Source organism: Papio anubis, chromosome 4 (genome assembly GCF_008728515.1).
Source record: "Papio anubis isolate 15944 chromosome 4, Panubis1.0, whole genome shotgun sequence".
NCBI lineage: Eukaryota > Metazoa > Chordata > Mammalia > Primates > Cercopithecidae > Papio > Papio anubis.
The window spans coordinates 96,168,728-96,182,005 of NC_044979.1; the positions used below are offsets into that span (position 1 = coordinate 96,168,728).

The 13,278-nt window shown below is 43.8% G+C and overlaps 1 long non-coding RNA gene across 1 annotated transcript; it reads left to right on the plus strand.

Moving 5' to 3' along the window:
- Positions 1-1,124: 1,124 nt before the first annotated feature.
- On the plus strand, positions 1,125-12,537 carry LOC110742838. The gene is made up of 3 exons (XR_002521004.2): positions 1,125-4,617; positions 6,713-6,806; positions 11,564-12,537. It is a non-coding gene; the product is annotated as an uncharacterized LOC110742838 (long non-coding RNA).
- Positions 12,538-13,278: the final 741 nt, after the last annotated feature.

Consider the following 13,278-nt stretch of genomic DNA (forward strand, 5'->3'; position numbering starts at 1 on the left):
TCAGAGAAATGCAAATCAAAACCACAATGAGATACCATCTCACACCAGTTAGAATGGCAATCATTAAAAAATCAGGAAACAACAGGTGCTGGAGAGGATGTGGAGAAATAGGAACACTTTTACACTGTTGGTGGGACTGTAAACTAGTTCAACCATTGTGGAAAACAGTATGGCGATTCCTCAAGGATCTAGAACTAGAAATACCATTCGACCCAGCCATCCCATTACTGGGGATATACCCAAAGGATTATAAGTCATGCTGCTGTAAAGACACATGCACATGTATGTTTATTGCAGCACTATTCACAATAGCAAAGACTTGGAATCAACCCAAATGTCCATCAGTGACAGACTGGATTAAGAAAATGTGGCACATATACACCATGGAATACTATGCAGCCATAAAAAAGGATGAGTTCGTGTCCTTTGTAGGGACATGGATGCAACTGGAAACCATCATTCTCAGCAAATTATCACAAGAACAGAAAACCAAATACCGCATGTTCTCACTCATAGGTGGGAATTGAACAATGAGATCACTTGGACACAGGAAGGGGAACATCACACACTGGGTCCTATTGTGGGGAGGGGCAGGGAGGGATAGCATTAGGAGATATACTTAATGTAAATGACGAGTTAATGGGTGCAGCACACTAACATGGCACATGTATACATATGTAACAAACCTGCACGTTGTGCACATGTACCCTAGAACTTAAAGTATTTTAAAAAAAAAAAAAAATTTGAGTCAGTGGACTGGGAAAGGCAGACCCACCCTTAATCTGGGTGGGCACCATCTAATCAGCTGCCAGCACAACTAGAATATAAAGCAGGCAGAAAAATATGAAAAGACTAGCCTAGCCTAGCCTCCCAGACTACATCTTTCTCCTGTGCTGGATGCTTCCTCCCCTCGAACATTGGACTCCAAGTTCTTCAGTTTTCGTACTCAGACTGGCTCTCCTTGCTCTTCAGCTTGCAGATGGCCTATTATAGGATCTTGTGGTCATGTGAGTTAATACTTAATAAACTCATATATATACATATAGCTATCCTATTAGTTCTGTCCCTCTAGAGAACCCTGACTAATACAGATGGGTGCAGAGTTTCAGGTGGGGAAGATGAAAACATCCTGGAAATGGATGGTGGTGATGGTTACACAACAAAAATGTGAATATACTTAATGCCACTAAACTGGACACTTAAAAATGGTTAAAGTTGTAAATTTTAGGCTGTGTATGTTTTACCACAACAAAAAAAATAGAAAAAAAAGAATGAATAATATACCCATTCTCCTATCAATGGACATTTGGGATATGTCCAGTTTGGTTTGCTTGTTTTTGTTATTGCAGACAATGCTACCATACACAGTCTTTACATGTCTCCTGGTACATATGTGCAAGAGATTCTGTAGAGTATACAACTACAAATGGAATTGCCGGGTCAACTTTACTATGCCAAATTGTTTTCCAAAATGGTCATATTAAATTAAATAATTTACATCATACAAATAATAATTTGTAAAAGATGTTCAGGAAATGTTAAATACAGCCAAAAGGAGGTAGGTGAATCTCTCAACCTGCCCAACCATTTAAAATTACATTGCCCAGAAAAGGGAGCTCTGACCAGACTACACCCGCCATATTTCATTTCTTTGCTGGGCACCCATTTTAAGACCATTGGCTAATTGATGCCCATCTCATGGTGGACCTCCAGAATGTGTAAAGCAGATTCACAGAACACTGGTAATTAACTTGTTTGAGTCGGATGAGACTGAACACCCACACACAAGTTACATGAAGGGGATTTATTACTTCAGACAGGCAGCAAGAGACAACAGAAGCCCAGGATTCAGGGTGAGCTGGTTCCCCAGGGCTCAGGAAAGCTGCCCGGAGTGGATGGAGTCTCCCACATGTGCTTCACTTGCCCAGCAGCTGAAGGTCCCCCAAAAAGCGACCTCCCTGGGTTTTATACCCCAGGGAACATGAGTTGCTGGGATAAAGCACTGAAGGACATCCTGTTTCTAGTAGGGGAGCTGGAGAGAATTCAGGCTGTTCCAGTCAGTCCCTCCCTATCTCGAGATGTTGCACTCCCAGCACATTCTACAGTTATTCTTGAGAACTGCAAGCAAGAAAGTCGGGGAGAACTGGGCCAGTCCAAGGTCACCCAGAAAACTGTCCTGCATGATGGTAAAAGATCTGGAAACTCTGCCAGGGAGGAATGGGTGCTGGTCTGGAAAAGTGCATGTGGGCCTTTTGGAGAGCCTGGTTCAGAAGCACAGCTACTGCTATGGCTTGGCTGAAGCACTGCTCTATGGGAAGTTCACCCTCTTTGATTAAGTGAGCAACTTCAGAAGCACCCAGATCTACAGAACTAACCTGGAAAAGGAAAAGGGAGAGTATGGGAAGCATAAGACCTAACTTCAAATCTTAGAAAGCCTGTTTTATAGAAGTGGGATTCACTGTGAGAAGTTCCAGAGATCAGGCCTCATGGTTAGAAGCCACAGGAGGACTTTATAAACTTCGAGCAGGGCAAGCACCCATGGGCTAGGCTGCCTGTGAGGTCCCGGGCATGTTCAACCATCTAGACTGTCAAAGAATCAATTGCAGGACTCGAAGCAGGGGAAGCTGGAGGAGATGCCAGCTAAGGTCCTCGCCTGCTCTGTGACGATGATTCAAATGCATCCAGGTGGTAGACACCCCACCTGCCAGGAACAGCTCTCAGTCTCAGAACCACTCAGTCAACACGTATTTTGAGTTGGATTTTCTAATTATTCTAGAACTTATTTGGATCTTGCCATGAACCAAATTAGCCCTTTCCACATTAGCTGCAGTCCCTGGAGTATTAAAAATGTTGCCAAGCCTTAGGTTTTACTACTTATAGAGTAAGCCTTGTGTTCTAATAAAATGATGCTTAAAGCAGATACATACATCTTTTTTTCTATATTCTAAACAGTACATAGTTTGCCACCTCTCCTATAAATGGGTCTACCATCTTTTCAAGATTTTCTCCCATAAGCACTTGAAAGCACTTCTGTAAGCCCACAAGATACTGAATTGAAAGATTTATATAAACACCTGCAGGCAGATCTCTTTTGATACTTGTCCAAGGCACAATCATGAAGAAGGGACCACAAAATAAGTCAGCTAATTACATGTCACTTTAAAACCACTGGATGTAGACTAAAGGCTGCTGAAAGGTTTTGAGCAATACTGACTCTGCCTTGGACACCATGAGTAATGTGATGCATGCTACTCATGTCTTTTCCTGGGCACCTCAATCTGGCAACTTCTTTTCTAAGCAGTAATTAAATCAGTGAAAATTGTATATAGTCATGTGAGTGGCAAAAATTTTTAGCAGCAATCATGAAACCAACCCCCCCCACACACACACACCGCTCAATACACTTTAAAAATCTACAATTGGCAAATTTGAAATGTCAGATCCATGCTAATTTATTTTGCAAGCTACTCCAAGGAAGCCAGACATCAGCCCGTCCCCTGCTGTTAGATGAAAGGTTCCAGAAAGTCCTGCATAGGTGACGGCAGGACGCAGTGGGCTCTCTCCTCCCTTCCCTGGCACCATTTGGTGGCATCATTGTGAAATGCTCTTTCTGCCGCTGGTACTGGCATCCTGTTAAATCTCGATTTGACACTCTGGTGTGCGCTGAGTCACAGCAGGTGCAAGACTTAGGTAACTGCTTTGTGCCCACATTTGAATATTTCAGCTCGTGAGCAAGTTGGCTCAGGTGTGCTTCCTTGTCTCATTAGCCATGGTTTTCTCAACCCAAGAGCGGTTGACTACCCAGCGTGACCTGAACTGGTTGCTTCATCAAATATTGACAGCATGTTTGAAGTTCTCCTTTTATTCTTACGAGGTAATTTCCTTCTGTGGTACTTTCCTTCAGAAAGTACTGTTTCAAGCAGTACCCAGACCTGGCCCTGAAATCATGTCTGCAGATGTCATGGAAGGGAGGCAGGCCTTGTATTTGGCCTTAGTAGCACCTCACCACCTTGTTCCTCACCCAGACTGCCAAGCACAGGGAAGCACATACCTCCTCTGTGAACAGGGAAAATAACCAGCTGACTCAGATTCACAAAGAACTTAGCAACAAATAATGAGAGCTTTAGCATCTCATGCTTGATAAGTGGGCAGGACCAAATAGATACTGTACCATTTTTTTTTGTTTTTAGAGACAGGGGTCTTGCTCTGTTGCCCAGGCTGGCGTGGAGTGGTGCAATCATAGCTCACTGCAGCCTCGAACTCCTGGACTCAAGCAATTCTTCTGCCTCAGCCTCTCGAGTATCTGGGTCCACAGACATATGCCACCACTTTGTCTGACTTGTACCTACTTTTTAAGGTTAACAATGATTATGAATTGGGAGGTGGCTCTCAGACTGACACAGGGACTGAGGCTGCTAATTAGAGAATGCCAAAGCAGTCTGTTAGAAACAATCAAGGCTTACTAGACACCCATGAGGTTTGCCTTTAACACACCAAGCTACTGTGTGACTTCACAATGGAACCAAGGATGAACCAAGGGCTCAGCTTCACGCTACACCTCACTGGACTGGCCCAGAGGTGCTGCTGAGAGAAGACAGAGGGACATAGAAGTGAGAGGTGGGAAGAACTAGAAGCCCAATATTCATTATTTTGTGCAGAAGTATAGAGCTGAGGAATGACCCAGAGGATGTGAGACCCTGTCTCTAAAAATAACAATAAAATAAGGAGTGCAGAGGCACAACCATAGCTCACTGCAGCCTTGAACTCCTGGTCTCAAGCCATCCTCCCACCTCAGCCTCACAAGTAGCTGGGACCACAGGTGCATACCACCATGTCCAGCTGATGGTTTTCTTAAATTTTTTGAGAGATGAGGTCTCAAACTCCTGGGCTCAAGTCATCCTCCCACCTTGGCCTCCCAAAGTGCTGGGATTACAGGTATGAACTACAACACCTAGCTTAAATTTTAAAAAAAACAAAAAACAAAAAACATCAGTATATTTCTAGAGCACCAAGTGTAAGGGGCCAGATTTTTCCAAGACAAAAGTGAAAATGGATGGTATCAGGAGGGGGGCAATAGTAGTTGCTTGGCCTGGCATTAGAGCCCCAGATTACCATGAGAGGGGAGGAAAGTGGGGCTGGAGACACTGCACTGGGCAGCTGGCATGGTACTGGCATAGAAGGTCGGATTCCTGCCCTGAAAAGCTGGGGCAGTGACTGCACAGAGCCCCTGGTGCAGACAGGCCAGACAGCCGGCCGCCGCAGAAACTTCTGAACCCCTGGGACTTTGAGGCACTTGGCACTCTCCCTACCCCACTTTCATCGAACTATTATCAAGAGGAAGGAAAAATATATTTCAGAATCCCATGAAAACTCTGGAATGAGCCAAATCTTCTTTTCTTGTGTAAAAAAAGAAAAAGCAAAAGCAAGCTGAGTGATCAGAAAATGAAAAATTATAACCTGACATTAAGTTTGAAATTTTTGTGAGTGACCTGAAGAGAACAGGATGGGAGATACATGGGGGCCTCTAGAAAGGAGGCCACCAGGGGAAATCAAGTAACCTAGAGACACAGATATGAGCCGGCCATCACCCCTTCTTACCCGGAAGAGAGCAGCAAACCATGACCTAGGCCTATGAGCCTGGAAAGGGGGCCTATGACCCTCCTTATCCTCGAAATAGCTGTCTGTGCGATGAGGACCACAGCTTTCCCTCACTCTCTCACTGGTGGCTATGTCTGCTCCCTCCCTGCCTCGGCTCCTGTCCACCTGCCCTGGAGCACCCCCTCCTTACCATGGCTTATCCAGCTTGCACTCAGCTCTCGGACACCTTACTGAAGTTACGGTCCTTTCCTCAGAGTGCACCGGGCTGAAATCACTGATCTGTCCTCTAAACCCACAATTTGATATTAACAGGTAACACTCAGCATTTGACCTTGTGCCAGGCACTGTTCTAAGTGCTTTTACGTATCTCAACTCCTTTAATCCTCATAACAACACTATGAGGGAAGTATTTGTCTCCACTTTATAGATGGGGAGCCTGGGACACAGGGAGGTGGAGCAACTTGCCTGAGGTCACATAGCTGCACTAGGATTTGAACCTTGGAAGGCTGGCATCAGCGTCTATAGTTTTAATCACTCCATTATCCTGGCTGTCCATTTCAACCTGTCCTATAGTGTTAGATATTAGGATGTGTCTGTTAATGTTTAGGCCCTGCTTTTTTTTTTTTTTTTTTAAGACAGAGTCTCACTCTGTCGCCCAGGCTAGAGTGCAGTGGTGCAGTCTCGGGTCACTGCAACTTCTGCCTCCCAGGTTCAAATGATTTTCCTGCCTCAGCCCCCCAAGTAGCTGGGATTACAGGAGCCCGCCATCACGTTAATTTTTGTATTTTTAGTAGAGATGGGGTTTCGTCATCTTGGCCAGGCTGGTCTCGAACTCCTGACCTCATGTGATCCTCCCATCTGGGCCTCCCAAAGTGCTGGGATTACAGGTGTGAGCCACCACGCCAGGCCAGGTTCTATTATTTTAGCCAGAGAAGACTCCCATAAGCGTACTCAGCCCTGCCTAACTTCTGAGCCCATCAGGACCAAGGCACTTTATTGCTGGGATCCTGGCACCCTGTCCAGCTCTTACCAGGTCCCTTCCCCAGGGGCTTGGCCCTAACTCTGTATCGCCAGCTCCTGGCTGGGGTCCTATCAAAGCAAACCTCTTACCTAGGACCACCATGCTGCACCTGGGCTGACTTTGAGTCCCATCTCTATATGGAATCCTGGTTACTTCACAGCAGTCACAGGACTGGACCCTCTTAATGGTAAGTTGGCCCAGGATCCCTACTTTCCTTCACACCGGACTGCTCACACCTCATCTTCTCCCCAGCTTCCTCCCACTCCCTACGAGCCCCTGCTTCCCTACAGCGCCTACCTGAATTATGACAAGCTCAGATATCCTATGAGGGCAGGGCTCTTGTCCATGAGGTCAGCACTCCGCACAGCTAGTGGACTGGTCCTGGCTCTTTAAAAGCAAGCTGGTAAGTGAAACACAATGAGAGTGGACACTTCTTCCTAAAGGTCACATGAAAGAAACACTATGAAATCCCTGCCTTTACAAAGTCAGTCAAGGGCCAGATGCAGTGGCTCATGCCTGTAATCCCAGCACTTTGGGAGGCCGAAGCAGTCAGATCACAAGGTCAGGAGTTCAATACCTGCCTGGCCAACATGGGGAAACCCCATCTCTACTAAAAATACAAAAATTAGTTGGGTATAGTGGCGGGCACATGTAATCTCAGCTACTCAGGAGGCTGAGGCAGGAGAATCGTTTGAACCCAGGAGGCGGAGGTTGCAGTGAGCCGAGATTGCGCAATTGCATCCCAGCTTGGGCAACAGGGCAAGACTCCTTCTCAATAAATAAATAAATAAATAAATACATACATACATACATACATAAAAGTCAGTCAAGGCCTCTACTACATCACCTCTCCAATGTCTCATTTGCTATCAGCTAACCACACCGTGCAAGCGGTGACAGAGTTGACAGCACTGTGACTCAGGGAAACAGAAGGGGAATGGTCCCCTAGGTGTGCTTCAGAGATTACGTGGAGGAAAGCAATGAAGACAGAGAGTAACTCTATCTAGTATTAGCATCCCTGGGTGCACCCCAATGTGGCATTTCTTGAAGGTTTATCACAGGGGCTACCAGCAAGCACTGTAAGATTGAGGTGATACATGAAATTGATATTTTCTTCTTTGCCTCCGGCATTCATTCCCAGGGATACAATGTCAATTCAGAGTTTCCAGGTGAACCTTTGCCAGAAATATTGCCAATTCTGCCATCCAGGGCTTATCTAAGAATGCATTCAGCTTATTGTGAACACAGCCTCCAGGAGACTGTCAGATTGGTTCCAGACAGCTAAGGAACACATGCATATATTAATAAGTGGCATTATTTTAAGTAACCTAGACACTAAAACAGTATTCTCCAAAGCTTACTCCAGTGGGTAGTAAAAGATATGATAAACAATGTTGCAAGTAGCAAACAATGTTGCAAGTAGCAACTAGCTGGGGCTGGTGGCACACAGTTAAGGAATTTACCAAGACAATTGTAAGTAAAAAAAAAAAGGCAGATTTATAGGAGAAAGTATGAAAATACATTGCAAGGGTGCAATGGGCAGATCAGCAAGAGAGGAGCTGACTGCCAGGAGACAAAAGTTTGCTGGGGAATTTATAAGATGGTGCTTGTGCCGGAGAGGGCTATACCGATATGTTATGCTGTGCTGATAACACCAAGGTTGCGGTGAGCTAACTTGGATTTTTCTATCAGCCGAGGATCTGGTGATAAATCAGTGCAGGGACTGTGAGTTTTTTGTGCAGGAGGGCTACATGTCCTGGACCATGAAGAAAGGCAGCCTTAAAGCTTATCTTCTTTTTCTTTTTGTTTTCCCCTGCTCCCACCAGCCTAACTCCCTTTCCCTTATTAGGACTCCACATAGAATACAAAGTTCGTAGTCAAGTGTACTTGGAAAATACAGAATCAAACAAAGCTAAATGGGCTTCTTTCCTGCAGAACTTCCCAGGGGCAGTGGCAGTGGAGGCTGCGGAAAGAGGAGGCCATCAGAAGCAGGTTTTTCCTCACGTTTTGGTCACTAATCCCTCCTTCACCTCCACCCCCATTTTTTTCCTCTCAGAGAGTCCCATGAATTTGGTTGCCTAAAACAGAGCTGCTTTAACGTTAACTAAAAGCAAAATGGTCACAGCACCTCACCTCTATGAAAAGCACACTGTAGGAACCCTACTGTAGTAGGCAGTGACTGTCAATGGCAGCTAAAGCTGTTAGATGAAAAGTCTCACAGAGAACTTAATCATAAATGGATCAGGTTGATGCCAACTGAACCCACCCATCAATCCTAACAACACAAAAAGAGAGGCAGCGAGGCAGGCCGCCTCCTGATGGGATGCAATGAGAAGTTCCCAGCACCTCCTATGAGGTTGTCTTGCCAAAAAATCCCACTGATTACGCTTCTAGAACTGACTACTATCTGTAGGAAATATAGAAGGAAGTGAAACATTTTCACTAATGTCATGGGAATGTATTCAACAAAATCCAGAATCAGGGACATCTAAGGAAAAATGGTCAAGTTTCTTCAACAAATAAATGAAAAGAAAGAAAGAGAGAGAGAGAGAGAGAGAAAGAAAGAAAGAGAGAGAGAGAGAGAGAGAGAGAGAGAGGGAGGGAGGGAGGGAGGGAGGGAGGGAGGGAGGGAGGAAGGAAGGAAGGAAGGAAGGAAGGAAGGAAGGAAGGAAGGAAGGAAGGAAGGAAGGAAGGAAAGAAGGCAGCCTGGCCAACATGGTGAAACCTTTTCTCTACCAAAAAATACAAAAATTAGCTGGGTGTGGTAGCATGTGCCTATAGTCCCAGCTACTCCAGAGGCTGAGACACAAGAATCGCTTGAACTCAGGAGATGGAGGTTGCAGTGAGCCAAGATCGTGCCATTGCACTCCAACCTAGGTGACAGAGTGAGACCTTGTCTCAAAACAAACAAACAAAAAGGATGGTAGGGTAAATAATCACGTTTATTCTTTTTAGATTTATAAGACCTATCAACCAAATGCATGCAGTGTTTGAATCTTGATTTAAACAAATCAACTATTTTTAAAAACACATTAATGAAACAACCAGGGAAATGTCATAACTGGCTGGATTTTTGGTTGTATTAAGAAGTTATAGTTAAACTTTTAGGTGTGATTATGGTATTGTGGCAATGCAAAAAGAAAAGGTTTTATTTTTAGAGATACATACTGAAGCATTCATAGATGAAAAGATATGTCTTGAATTTGCCTCAAAATAACTCAGTGTAAGGAAGGGAAAGAAAATGGATGGCAGAATAGAAGAAACAAGAATAGCCTTGAATTCATAATTGCTTGGAGATGCCTGTTCTATCTAATCTTGTATTGAATTTGAAATTTTCCATAAGAAGAAGTTTTTTAAAAAAAATACATTGCTGAGCAGCAAAATGTAGAGAAGGGCCTAAAGCCTTGGACATGGGGCCTTCATTTTCTAATAATCCTACCTTTTGTAGATGTAGGATGTGGAAATTCACCTAGAGATTACAAGACCAGGATTTTTATATTTGCTTTCCATCTTTTCTGTCAATTTTAGAAAAGACAATACCGTTAGAAAAAGACAACACAATTTTTATAAAGCAGAATAGAGAGCTCCTTTAGAGTCAAGGAAAAGTAAAATTTAAAGGTAGGCTTTTTTCAGTACTCACTATGTGTGACATATTGTGTTTTGTATGTATTAATTTCCTGTTCAAAATCCTCTAATAGGCTGGAGACAGTGGCTTACACCTATAATCCCAGCATTTTGGGAGGCCAAGGCAGGAGGATTACTTGAGGTCAGGAATTTGAGACCAGCCTGACCAACATGGTGAAACCCTGTCTCTACTAAAAATAAAAAATAGCCAGGTGTGGTGGTACACATCTGTAGTCCCAGATACTCAAGAGACTGAGGCAGGAGAATCGCTTGAACCCAGAAGGCGGAGTTTGCAGTAAGCTGAGATCATGCCACTGCACTCCAGCCTGGCTGGCAAAGCGAGACTGCGTCTCAATAAAAATAAATGAATAAAAATAAAATCCTCTACTAGCTTCCTACCCTTCTCAGAATGAAATACAAATTCTTCACCACAGTCTGTGATGTTCAGTATGATTTGGTACATAATACAGTTTTTCCTTCCTCCTACATTGGCCTCTCTCCATTCCTCAAACATGGTTGGTCCTCTCCTGCCTCAGGTTCTTTGTACTTGCTATTCACACTTCCTGAAATACTCTTGCCCAACCACCAATAACTGTGTGGCTTTCTCCCTCTTTCAGGTCAGACTTTCCCTGCCCACCTCCTTATGTAACACAGGTAGATGATCCCATCTACATACCATCACTCTCCTCCCCTTCATTCTTTTGCCCGTTTTATTTTTCTTCTTATCACTTAGTATCCACTAGAAAAAAAAAAAAAAAAAAATCTGTTGTCTGTCTCTCCCAAGTGGATTGCAAGCTCCATTAGATCTGGAACTTTGTTTTATTCATGGAACAATGTTCTCAGATCAATGCCTTAAATATAGCAGATGCCCATGAAATATTTTTTGAATTAATTAATTAACTTAGCACATACAAAAACCTATTTGGTAAACTTGCCCATGTATCTTTGGAGGCTGGAATTATGTGTTTCCATGGTGGCCAAGGTCCTCCTAGATGAGCTGTATCTAGTTAAACTGTGCTAAGATGTCTGCAGAGCAGCTGAATGCCTTGCAGTGGAAGAAGACACACGCTCCTGGTCTATTCCAACCTAAGGGAGGGACAACTGCAGGAGCTGGCCTAGGACCCTGGCTGAGGCTGGGATGACTGTTCTTTTCTTGGGAAAAGTGAGATTCGATGAAGGTCTAAACAAAGGGTGGCAGTATCTGTAGAAAATAAATTGGGAAGGAATGGCATAGCTGGATGGAGTGTTTGGGGGCTGCAAGAATGTTGTGGAGTCAGACTCTACAGATGGTTTGAGGTTTCCAAATTAATTCATTTTCAGGGAGAGCTAGAGGAGACACAGATGGATAGAAATTCTGAGGTGGCAAACATCCCACTGAGCAATCCACTGCAGGAGAAGAAATGGGTCCTGAAAACTGTCTAATGCATTTTGAAGAATTTCACTTTGTTGAACTCAAATGAAATACACAGCCAAATCTCTGAAATTAAAATGTTTTATTTGGGAAGAAAGAATTGCCATTTGGGCCATACACACAGACCAGGTGGTCTTCAGTATGTCTGAAGAACAAAGAGAAGGTCGGAAGTTTTCTTTAAAAGGATAAATGTTACATATTGCTCTTTGAGAAAGTTCATTGGCACTAGTAAGGTTTTAGGAAGCTGGCAAGTTTTGATTGGTAAATGATGGCAAAGGGTGAAATAATTCTTAGAGTCACAGGAGGTAGTTTCAGTAGCTAGTAGATAAAACTGGCTTTAGGCTACAGCAGGCAGTTTCAGCAGCCAGGCTTGCAGAGAATGACATTCTGGAGCAATGTTATGTGCCCTGAGGGCCTTCTCCCCCTGGCCTCTCAACTGTTTTAGTTGGGTAGAACAAAGATGACCCAATTTATTGATGAACTTTCACAATTCCCACCTGAGATGACCTTTTGAATTACTCTTCAGGTTACTATTTGAAGGAATCTTGAGTTTTCTCCAGAGGAATTCAGGTAGCTAAAACCCTCCTTTGGAACTCAAGTCAGATAACTGACCATACTCAGAAGCATGTTGAACACACTTGCCTCCTAAAAAGAAAGGCTATTGATGATGGGGGTGAGGTACCAGCATAGACCTGGGAACTGCAACACTCTGAGGTGCTAGACTTAGTGTGTTATGCTTCAGCCTGAAAACTGCAACAAAACTGTGTTTACATCCATAATAGGAGAAAGTAGTGAGTTTACTTGCTTCAGAGACAGCATAGTTGAAACAACAAAACCATGAGAGGGGCCTTGTGTTTTACCTATCAATTGCTTACTTTCTAAAATGCTGTACAACAAAATAACTTGTTAATGAACTGAATGTTTAAATCAATTAGGTAATCTTGCTGTTTAAAAGCTTCCTATGGGAAATACTTTGGTAAACATGGTAAACAATCTCTATACTTTCAAAAATGAAACACATTACTGTACTTCCAGTTTTCACATAACAAAGCACCTCTTTATTTATTTTAGACAGAGTCTCGCTCTGTCACCCAGGCTGGAGTGCTGTGGTGCAATCTCGGCTCATTGCAACATCCACCTCCCAAATTCAAGCCATTCTTCTGCCTCAGCCTCCTGAGTAGCTGCGATTACAGGCGTCTGCCACCATACCTGGCTAATTTTTTGTATTTTTTGTAGAGACGGGGTTTCACCATGTTGCCCAGGCTGGTCTCAAACTCCTGACTTCAGCTGATCCACCTGCCTCAGCCTCCCAAAGTGCTGGGATTACAGACGTGAGCCACCGCGCCCGGCCTAGATAAGCCAGTTTCTGATCTGTAAGCCATGTTACTGAATGTGTGTCAGTTATGCCAAATAATTGTCTCTTGGCTGGGTAAAGATTTTCCGGCAGGCCCTCAAAGACAAGGACAGATGGCATTCCATTGGGGGTACTCTTTGTTTTAACAAATATTGACACTTTTGTAGGAAACTGATCCAGATCCTGTTTCTTCCTAACTCTTCTTGGCAATCTTGAAGGTTTGAAGAGGTGTAGTTCAATAGAATTGTGAAACGCACTTACCATTGAATT